The 11,419-nt window shown below is 48.4% G+C and overlaps 1 pseudogene; it reads left to right on the forward strand.

Annotated features, from left to right (window-relative positions):
- The first annotated feature begins 3,106 nt into the window (after nucleotides 1-3,106).
- On the forward strand, nucleotides 3,107-3,307 carry LOC139251756 (U2 spliceosomal RNA; annotated as a pseudogene).
- Nucleotides 3,308-11,419: the final 8,112 nt, after the last annotated feature.

The raw sequence follows: 11,419 nt of genomic DNA on the forward strand, positions 1-11,419 counted from the left end.
TCCCTATGTTGTTGGTCCCAATATGGACCACGACCTCTGGCTGTTCCCCCTCCCCCCTCAGAATGTTCTGTAGCCGCTCAGTGACATCCTTGACTCTGGCAGCAGGGAGGCAACATACCATCCCAGAGTCACATCTGCGGTCGCAGAAACGCCCGTCTGCTCCCCTAACTATCGCATCCCCTACCACTATTGCTTTCCCTGTCTTCCTCCTCCCTCCCGCCCCTCCCCCTGTACAACTGAGACACCCGTGGTGTGATGGACATGGCTCTGACTGTAATCCCCAGAGGAACCATCGCCCTCACCATTACTCAGAACAGAATACTGGTTGGAGAGGGAGATGCACTCAGAACACTCCTGTAGAACCTGCCTGTTTCTCTTCTGTCTGGCGGTCACCCATTCACTCTCTGCCTGCACACACCTTAGCTGCGGGCTGACCACCTGCTGAAACATGCTATCCACATAGTTCTCAGCCTCATGGATGCATCATAGTAACGCCAGTTGCTGCTCAAGCTCCAAAACCCGGAGCTCGAGCTCTTCCAGCTGATGACACCTCCTACACACGTGGTTGTCCAGGAAATGGGAAGCGTCCAGGAGTTCCTACATGGCACAGGACGTGCATTCCACTGGACGGAGCTGCCCTGCGACATCTTTATTTATTCGACTATTAACGAATTTTATTTTAAGTAACTTAAGACTTAAAAAAAACAATCACCAACTACTCACCAATCAGCTCCTTCCCTTGCGCTGACATCCCGTATCTTGCTTCCTGACATTCGTGCTCCCTCTGGGCTCTTGGACCTACATTTATCTGCAGCCACGCCTCTCGCTGTCCCGCAGGTCTGCTCTCATATTTATTAAGTTAGAGACCTTGGGTTCTGTGGTTCCACTCAGTCAGACGTCTCCATCGCCTGCCTCCTCTCCACCGAATTCCTGCGCTCACAAAATTCCTCACGCTGCTTGCGAATCACTTTGTTTGCAAATCTAACAGCTCTGTGTCCACGCTCTGTCCATTGGGTAGGCATGGAGAAGTTGCAAACATGCTAAGCCTAATGACCAAATGCAAGGAATGGTAGATATGGAGATTGATGGGTACACTTTCAAAATGAAGATAATGGAGCAAGAACAAACTGTGATCACGAGATAGTTACAGATGTGGATGGCTCATCATAATTCATCCACCCAGAAAGACCCTGCAGATTACGGGAGCTAACTGTCTGAAATGATTCCTGGATTTTCACTTCCACTAAACTTCCTAGAGGTTATTTCCATCTGTTTCTCATTCTTTGTGTGAAGAAGAACCTCCTGACATGTTTCCTCAATTTGCCTGTTACTAGTTGAATAAGAACATAAGAAATAGGAACAGGAGTAGGCCATACAGCCCCTCGAGCCTGCTCTGCCATTCAATAAGATCATGGCTGATCTGATCATGGACTCAGCTCCACTTCCCCACCCGCTCCCCATAACCTCTTATCCCCTAATCGTTTAAGAAACTGTCTATTTCTGTCTTAAATTTATTCAATGTTCCAGCTTCCACAGCTCTCTGAGGCAGCGAATTCCACAGATTTACAACCCTCTGAGAGAAGAAATTTCTCCTCATCTCTGTTTTAAGTGGGCGACCCCTTATTCTAAGATCATGTCCTCTAGTTCTAGTCTCCCCCATCAGTGGAAATATCCTCTCTGCATCCACATTGTCAAGCCCCCTCATAATCCTATAAGATCACCTCTCATTCTTCTGAATTCCAATGAGTAGAGGCCCAACCTACTCAACCTTTCCTCATAAGTCAACCCCCTCATCCCCGGAATCAACCTAGTGAACCTTCTCTGAACGCCTCCAAACAAGTATATACTTTCGTAAATATGGAAACCAAAACTGCGCACAGTATTCCAGGTGTGGCCTCACTAATACCTTATATAGCTGTAGCAAGACTTCAACTGCTTTTATACTCCATCCCCTTTGCAATAAGGGCCAAGATACCATTGGCCTTCCTGATCACTTGCTGTACCTGCATACTATCTTTTTGTGATTCATGCACAAGTACCCCCAGATCCCGCTGTACTGTGGCACTTTGCAATCTTTCTCTATTTAAATAATAACTTGCTCTTTGATTTTTTTTCTGCCGAAGTGCATGACCTCACACTTTCCATCTGCCAAATTTTTGCCCACTCACTTAGCCTGTCTATGTTCTTTTGCAGATTTTTTGTGTCCTCCTCACACATTACTTTTCCTCCCATTTTTGTATCGTCAGCAAACTTGGCTACGTTATACACAGTCCCTTCTTCCAAGTCGTTAGTATAGATTGTAAATAGTTGGGGCCCCAGCACTGATCCCTGCGATACCCCACTAGTTACTGGTTACCAACCATAGAATGAACCATTTATCCCGATTCTCTGTTTTCTGTTAGTTAGCCAATCCTCTATCCATTCCCCCCAACCCTGTGAACTTTTATCTTGTGCAGTAATCTTTTATGTGGCACCTTGTCAAATGCCTTCTGGAAGTCCAAATACACCACATCCACTGGTTCCCCTTTATCCACCCTGTTCGTTACATTCGCAAAGAACTCCAGCAAATTTGTCAAACATGACTTCCCCTTCATAAATCTATGCTGACTCTGCCTGACCGAATTTTGCTTTTCCAAATGTCCTGCTACTGCTTTTTTAATAATGGACTCCAACATTTTCCCAGCCACAGATGTTAGGCTAACTGGTCTATAGTTTCCTGCTTTTTGTCTGCCTCCTTTTTTAAATAGGGGCGTTACATTTTCAGTTTTCCAGTCTGCTGGGATCTCCCCAGAATCCAGGGAATTTTGGTAAATTACAACCAATGCATCCACAATCCCTGCCGCTATTTCTCTTAAGACCCTAGGATGCAAGCCATCGGGTACAGGGGATTTATCTGCCTTTAGTCCCATTATCTTATTGAGTACCACCGCCTTAGTGATTGTGATTCTGTTAAGTTCCTCCCCCCCCATAGCTCCTTGACTATCCACTGTCGGAATATTGTTAGTGTCTGCTACCGTAAGGACTGATACAAAATATTTGTTCAGAGTTTCTCCCATCTCCATGTCCCCATTACTAATTCCGCAGTCTCATCCTCTAAGGGACCAACATTTTCTTTCGGCCTTTTGGCTAAGATCATGCGTAACTGACCTGACAGGGGAGTAACCATGACCCCAACGTGGTTCGCCCTGGATCAGGAAGGTGATTCTCCTATGCTTTTTGGAAATAGGAGGTGGGTGGGGGGCCTGACCCATCCACCTCCATGGCACGAACCTGGTATTGCAGTACTTCCAGGAACGGTGCAGTGGCTCTAGGCCTTTTGGCTAAGAGCATTGGCGCAGAGTGATCCTTGATGTGTGCAAGGTGACCTCTGGCGTTTGTGATTTGACAAAGAATTGGAAAGATTGGCAACGAGAAAAAAAAACATTTTCTTTAGCCACTCTTTTCCTTTTTATATACCTATAGAAACTCTTGCTATCTGTTTTTATATTTTATGCTTGTTTACTTTCATAGTCTATCTTTTCTTAATCAATTTTTCCGTCGTTCTTTGCTGGCTTTTAAAAGCTTCCCAGTCTTCTGTCCTCCCACTAGATTTGGCCACTTTGTATGCCCTTGTTTTTAATTGGATACTGTCCTTTATTTCTTTAGTTAGCCACGTTTGGCTATCTTTTCTCTTACACCCTTTCCTCCTCACTAGACTATATTTTTCTTGAGAGTTGTGAAATATCTCCTTAAATGTACACCACTGTTCATCAACTGTCCTACACTTTAATCTATTTTCCCAGTCCACTTTACTCAACTCTGCCCTCATAATCTTGTGCTCCTTTTACTCTTTCACAGATTTCTTTGAAATAATGTTCTCAGTCTACCTTTTCTGGACCATTTAGTATCTCATATACACATTTTTGACACCACAGAATAGATTTTTCGAGTCCTTACATGATGTGTGGTACTTTACAGGCTGCGCAGGATTTTCTAATGCCACTTATCGCTTGCGAGGACTTGGCAAATCTATCCTTATGGACCTATATGAGAAATGGATAACCTCCACCCACAAAGGACAGCTAATTCAATGTGCACAGCACTTTTGTTTCCATGTGCCATTAGATTGGTGTTAGTGGCACATGGAATATCACGTCTACAATACCTTGCCATTCTGAGAAATTAATAATGACTACCTCATAACAAGAGGATTTAGTCACTCCTCCATTATCTAGTAATACTGCCCACAGACGAGCTTTGGTAATGACCTGACACATGTTATATTTCCTATGACAAGTTTTTTTTATGAATGTCCCATATGGATTGGTTAGTAAATATTGCTCAGCAACCAATTAGCTAGTAATGAGCCTTCATTTCAGCAACTTAATAATGTCTCTCCTCTGTACCACATAAAAATGATCCTCCTTTAACTAGAAGTTGGAAATTATATTCATATAATTATAGATTAATGTGGAAAATTGTGGAAAATAATGACCTTAACACCAATAGGTTGGCAATAACTCAATACCATGGTATTAGTGATGATATTTGATAACTTTTAGATTTGGCTCAACCCAGAGTTTGGTGGGACAAAGAGCACATAGGCATACATAAAATGGTTCATAAGTAAAAACAGAAAATGCTGGAAATACTCAGCAGGTCAGCATCTGTGGTGAGAGGAACAGAGTTAATGGCCAGTATTTTCTCCAAGGTGCGGGGTGGGGGGGGGGCCTCCGAGGCGGATGGGAAACCCAGGAGGCCAGGTTTCCCGCAGGCCCTGCCAACTTTAATGGTAGGGCCTGATTTGGATGTGAGACCTTGGATTCCTGCCAGACTGAAGGCGGGCTGGCTGCAGGAGTGTCGGCCTCAGAAGTGATGGACCAGTCCAGTGGGGAGTCGGCATCTGGGATCGCAGGAGAAGGATCGGCATTGGGCATCGCTGGAGGGGGGTCGATGGGGAGGGTGGTCGGCCAGCGATCAGGGATTGGCGGTGGCGGGGGTGGATGGCCGGCCGAGAATTGGCTGGTGAGGGGGAGGGGGAGGGTGTCGGCCAGAGCATTGGCGGGGGTGAGGGAGGACTCTGGGCTGCCAACAAAGGATTGTGGCTAATGTTATATATGCAGACTATAGATATAGTCTCTGTGTAGTCATTGTATAGTTGCATAAGATGGAGACTTGTTTACCTGATGTACTATCAATAATGTTTACACTGTGTATATACTATGCTGGCACCACTAGAGGGTGCAACCGGTGGAGACCGGGGTTTCCTGCCCTAGTGGCAGGGGCTGTATAAAAGGACAGCCACCATGCAGCTGCCTCACTCTGGAGATACGAATAGAGGACCAAGGTCCCTACAGTTTGAGTACAACAATTGCCTCGTGGAGTCATTCATAAGTACATTACAGACATAACAACTGGCGACGAGAATACGGATTTTCACGCAATTATGGCTACCTTTGGCACACTAAAAGACTTTGCAGAGGGTGATGATTGGGATGCCTTCACAGAAAGGCTCGAGCTATATTTCGTGGCAAACGACCTGGCACGGGAGACGGACGCATCAGCGGAGAAGAGCAAGGCCATACTGCTGACCAGTTGTGGGCCCGTAGTCTACCGCCTCGCCAGGGACTTGTTGGCACCCACGAAGGCCAAGGATAAGACATACGATGAGTTGACTGAACTAAATCGCAACCAACTAAAACCAAAAGAGAGCATCCTCATGGCCAGGCACAGATTCTACACTCACCGCAGACCTGAGGGTCAGGAGATTGAAAATATGCTGCAGATCTCAGAAGACTTGCGGCACCATGTGATTTTGGCATGCACCTCAACAAAGCATTGCGAGACATCTTTGTTACAGGAATTGGCCATGAGGGCCTCCTTCACAAGCTATTATCTGCCGACAGCACAGTCAACCTGCAGAAGGCCATCAACATCAGTCAGGCATTCATGACCTCAACCTGCAGCATCAAGCAAATTATTCATCCTGTGGACTCAAACCCGGCAAGTACTGTACACAGAATGGTGCCTTTCACAGGCAAGACTGTAGAACGTGGCTCTGCCCAGGGCAGAGAGCACAGACCTCAGGGTTCCAGAACTCAGAGTCCGCCGAGGGGTGCTAATCGAGTAGCACCATGCTGGCATTGCGGAGGAAACCACAGGGCTCACCAGTGTCGGTTTGCTGAGTACGTATGCAAAGCCTATAACATGAAGGGCCACCTCCAGCATATGTGTAAAAGAAATACGACTCACTTGTCTGTCAGAGGAGTCAGTAGATGACTTTGAATCCAGCGGGGAGTATGATGATTTGGCCAGAGAGGCAGCTCAGCCCCAAGAAGAAGTGTATGGAGTGTATACCTGCACCACCGATTGTCCTCTAGTGAAGATGGAAGTTGAGATAAACGACGTTCCAGTCTTCATGGAATGGACACGGGAGCGAGCCAGTCAGTGATGAGCCAGGATGCCTTTGAGAGGTTATGGAACGAAAAACGACCCAAACTGGTTCCAGTACAGGAAAAGTTGTGCACCTACACCAAGGAGCTGATCCCAGTCCTTGGTAGTGTGGAAGCAAGTGTAATCCATAATGGCGTGGTGCACAAGTTACCTCTGTGGATTGTTGCAGGTGATTGATGGTCCACGCTACTTCGAAGAAGGTGGATGGGGAAGATCCAGTGGAAATGGGAAGACCTCTTTGTCATGTATATAATCTCTGTGTAACACCACTGCAATGCACACCTTGACCACAGAGGGTGAACTTGTGGGAGACACTCCTTACCTTGTCAGCCAAGTATATAAAGGGAGGTCCCACGCAGGGTCATCACTTTTTGGTCCTGTGAATAAGGGTTCAGGTCATAGAGTGACCTTGTCCATAGAATGTGCCTCGTGTGGGCTTTGTGCCATTGAGTAAGGACATTACATTGGCGACAAGAAACGGGAATCAACGACCCACGAGAATGGCCACCGGTAGCACAGAGGAACGGTACTGTGTTGGTGAGGACTGGGATGATTTCATTGAGAGGCTCCAGCAAAGCTTTGTCACGAAAGAATGGCTGGGAGATGCAGCGGCCGACAAGCGAAGGGCCCATCTGCTGACCAGCTGCGGACCTAAGACTTACGTGCTCATGAAGGACCTACTAGCACCCGAAAAGCCGGCAGACAAAACCTTTGAAGAGCGCAGCAAACTAATTGGTGAGCACCTTAAACCGGCGAGCAGCATATACATGGCCCGACACAGATTCTATACCCACCGACGTCGTGAAGGACAGAGCATATCGGACTTCATTGCGGACCTCCAGCATTTGGCCAGCCTCTGTAAGTTCACAGACGCCTGCAGGGGGGAGATGTTAAAGGACTTTTTTATTGAGGGCATCGGTCATGCGGGAATTTTCCGAAAGTTAATTGAGACCAAGGACTTGACTTTGGAAGCGGAGGCGTTGATGGCTCAGACTTTCATGGCAGGGGAGGAGGAAACCAAAATAATATACCAGCTCAATTCTGCCTCCAACGCAGAAGGAGGTGCTACGCCGACTGGACCGGGTAGGCCTGCGACTCAAGAAGTCTAAATGTGTGTTCTTAGCTCCTGAGGTTGAGTTCCTGGGCAGGAGGGTTGCTGCAGATGGGATTCGGCCCACCGAATCCAAAACAGAGGCGATTCAACGAGCGTCCAGGCCCGGCAACACATCGGAGTTGAGTTCATTTCTGGGACTCTTGAACTATTTCGGGAACTTTCTGCTGAACTTAAGCACGTTGTTAGAGCCGCTTTACGTGCTCCTGCGTAAGGGTTGTGATTGGTTTTGGGGAGACTGTCAAGAACGGGCTTTCAATCGGGCGCGGAACCTACTTTGTTCAAATAAGTTATTGACCCTGTACGACCCCTGTAAGAAATTGGTTCTGACATGTGATGCATCGTCCTATGGGGTTGGGTGTGTGTTGCAGCAGAGTAACGCTGAGGGCCAACTACAACCTGTGGCTTATGCTTCCAGGTTGCACTCTCAAGCAGAACGGGGATATGGGATGGTTGAGAAGGAGGCACTCGCATTTGTCTATGGTGTAAAATAAAATGCATCAGTACCTTTTTGGCAGGAGGTTCGAATTAGAAACGGACCACAAGCCGTTAGCATCCTTGTTGTCAGACAGCAAGGCTGTCAATGCCAACGGGTCAGCTTGCATAGAACAATGGGCTCTCACGCTGGCTGCTTATGACTACTCCATCTGGCACCGGCTTGGCACCGAAAATTGCGCAGGTTTTCACTGGCCACCACTAAGGGGGCAGCGGAACAAAGTGCTGAGATGGTCATGGACGTTGATGCCTTTGACAGTGCAGGCTCCCCCATCACAGCCCACCAGATCAAAATCTGGACAAACAGAGATCCCCTCCTATCTCTGATTAAGAAATGTGTCCTGACTGGGGATTGGGCGCCCACACATGGAGCATGTCCTGAGGAGGTCAGACCGTTTCACAGGAAGATGGGTGAGCTCTCCATCCAAGCCGACTGCCTACTATGGGGCAGCTGGGTAGTCATGCCCCAGAGAGGCAGGGAGGCATTCATCAGAACTCCACAGTGAGCATCCAGGCATCGTGCTGATGAAGGCCATGGCCCGGTCACATGTTTGGTGGCCGGGAATTGATTCAGACCTGGAACACTGTGTTCGCAGGCGCACGACGTGTGCCCAGCTGGGTAATGCCCCAAGGGAGGCACCGCTCAGCCCGTGGCCCTGGCCCACCAGGCCATGGTCACATATTCATGTAGACTACACGGGCCTGTTAATGGGAAAAATGTTTCTCATTGTGGTAGATGCGTACTCGAAATGGATCGAGTGCATCATTTTGAATTCCTGCATGACATCCACCACTGTGGAGAGTCTACGTGCGGTCTTTGCAACCCACGGCTTGCTGGACATCCTTGTTAGCGATAATGACCCATGTTTCACGAGCTACGAATTCCGGGAGTTCATGTCGGGCAATGGCATCAACCATGTCAGGACAGCACCGTTCAAGCCGGCCTCCAACGTGCGGTCCAAATCATTAAACAAGGCATGCTCAGGATTCAAGGACCCTCCCTTCGATGCCGCCTATCACGCCTCCTGCTGGCCTATAGGTCCCGACCGCACTCGCTCACGGGGGTCCCACCCACTGAGCTACTTATGAAACGAACACTCAAAACTCGGTTGTCCCTCATTCACCCAGTCCTGACCGACATAATTGAGGGCAAGCGCCAGTCCCAAAACGAGTACCATGACCGAAATTCAAGGGGGAGATGTCTAGAAATAAATGACCCTGTATTTGTCCCCCTCAATCACGCTGTGGGGCCCAAATGGCTTGAGGGTACTGTAATAGACAAAGAGGCGAACAGGGTCATCATGGTTAAACTTAACAAAGGGCAGATACGCCGCAAACATCTGGACCAAGTTAAAAAAAAGATTCAGCGTGGACACTGAGGAACCTGATGAAGATCATGAGATGGTGCTCACACCACCGCCAGTGAACGAGCAACAAGAACATTCAGCAGCATGCACAGTCCCGGCGGTCAGCCCGGACAGGCCGGAATCACCACAGGTGACAGACACTCACGCCAAGGCTCAACAACCAGAGCCCCAACTGCTGCGCTCCACGAGGGAGCGTAGACCACATGAAAGACTTAACCTATGATCCCAATAAGACTTTGGGGGGGAGGTGATGCCATGTATGTAACCTCTATGTAACACCAATGCAATACTGTACATACTTAAGCAATGCACACCTTGACCACAGGGGGTGAACTTGTGGAAGACACTCCTTACCTGGTCATCCAGGTATATAAAGGGAGGTCCTATGTAGGGTCATCACTTCTTGGTCCTGTGAATAAAGGTTCAGGTCATAGAGTGACCTTGTCCATAGAATGTGCCTCGTGTGGGTTTTGTGCATTCACTCCAGCAATCAATGTCCCCCCATGCTCAGAGGCAGAGCAAAACCTCACCTTCGCTTGGGCCAGGCACCAGAGAACAAACCAGCCTAGTACCTGAGGCACAAACCAGCCTAGTACCTGAGGCACAGACCATCCATCATGACTGCCTGGCAATGATCCGACCGGAATGACCTAAAAGTATCTTCCTGGCTGTAGTGGCAGGATTCCTGGGGAGGAAGATCGAATTCACAGGCACTCTTCCAGCTTTTGTGGCAGAATCGCGGGAGAGAAGGAAGAAGGCAGTCGACCTAGAGGACAGAGGCAAGATGGCGTCCATGCTGCAACGAGGTGCAGTGTGGCTGAAAAAAAAGATGGCCATGGCAATACCACGAGGTGCAACGCTGAGGGACCAACACATGGTGTCTAACAAAGGATTTGATTGGGGTAAAGCCAGCAGGGTTCTCTTAAAGGAGACCTGCAACCAACTGAACTTAAAGAGACATTGTATGCATGGCAATCAATGTAATGAACTGATTAAGATTGTGAACAAAATGTTGTTGCGAGATGTCCGTACCATTCCTAATGTAAAGAACAAAATGTTGTTGTGAGATGTCGGTACTATTCCTAATGTAAAGAACAAAATGTTGTTGCGAGATGTCGGGAATAGAGTGTCCCCAAAAGTAGCAAGTGAGCAAATTCGGGAAGGTAAAGGCATTGATCCTGATGCCCTGCCCCAGGTCTATCCCACGCTGCAGGCACCCGATGGCACTATTCGCCACGGACCTGGAAATGAAAACAGCCCCAATACGCGCAGTCGGCCGCCGTTGCCCACCAGCCAGGTGGAGACGGTGCAGCCCCAAGACCCAATCGCTATCTCGGCCATGTCTGGGAGCGATAGGTCAGAACCAACGAGTTCCCCAAACGGGACCTGGAATAGCCAGGTTCCCAACACTGTCAGAGAGCAGGCAGAAGACTCTGCAGCCCTCAAAGGAGGACAGGGAGGCCACACACATCTGTGGCTCTGCCCACCACTAGGCAATGGCAAAGGCCCTGAGTTCTGGCAAGGTGAGCGAACCAAGCCCACCCCGCTAGCAGTGGGTGCAGCACTGCATCAGACGACTAGGACCTCATCTAGTTGCTCTGGAACTAGCGTCCTCACATACCTGTACTGCTACCTCAGTACTGACCATGACTGAACCATGAATGTACCCAATCCTGGTGCACAACCGTAAAACGTAACGAATGTAAGTCACTGAACCAAGGTGTCATGATACAAACTGAAAAAAAACCTTTCTTTGTACTTGCACTGTGTCTGATCCTTTATGTTAATGTAACGGGCCAGCTGCATGATCTCACTGTGAGGGGCTGGCGGGGTGGGAGGGCGAGGGGGGAATGGATGTATGTAGCCATGGACACACACATGGATCACACCCAGAACCCACTGGAACCTCCACGGCATCATCGAACCATCCAAACTGGTAACAACTACCCAACATTGTGGCAAAAGGACTTGGGGGTTAACAGGGAGAGAGCCAAGCCAAAGCACATCCAAGGTG

This window comes from Pristiophorus japonicus, chromosome 2 (assembly GCF_044704955.1).
Source record: "Pristiophorus japonicus isolate sPriJap1 chromosome 2, sPriJap1.hap1, whole genome shotgun sequence".
NCBI lineage: Eukaryota > Metazoa > Chordata > Chondrichthyes > Pristiophoridae > Pristiophorus > Pristiophorus japonicus.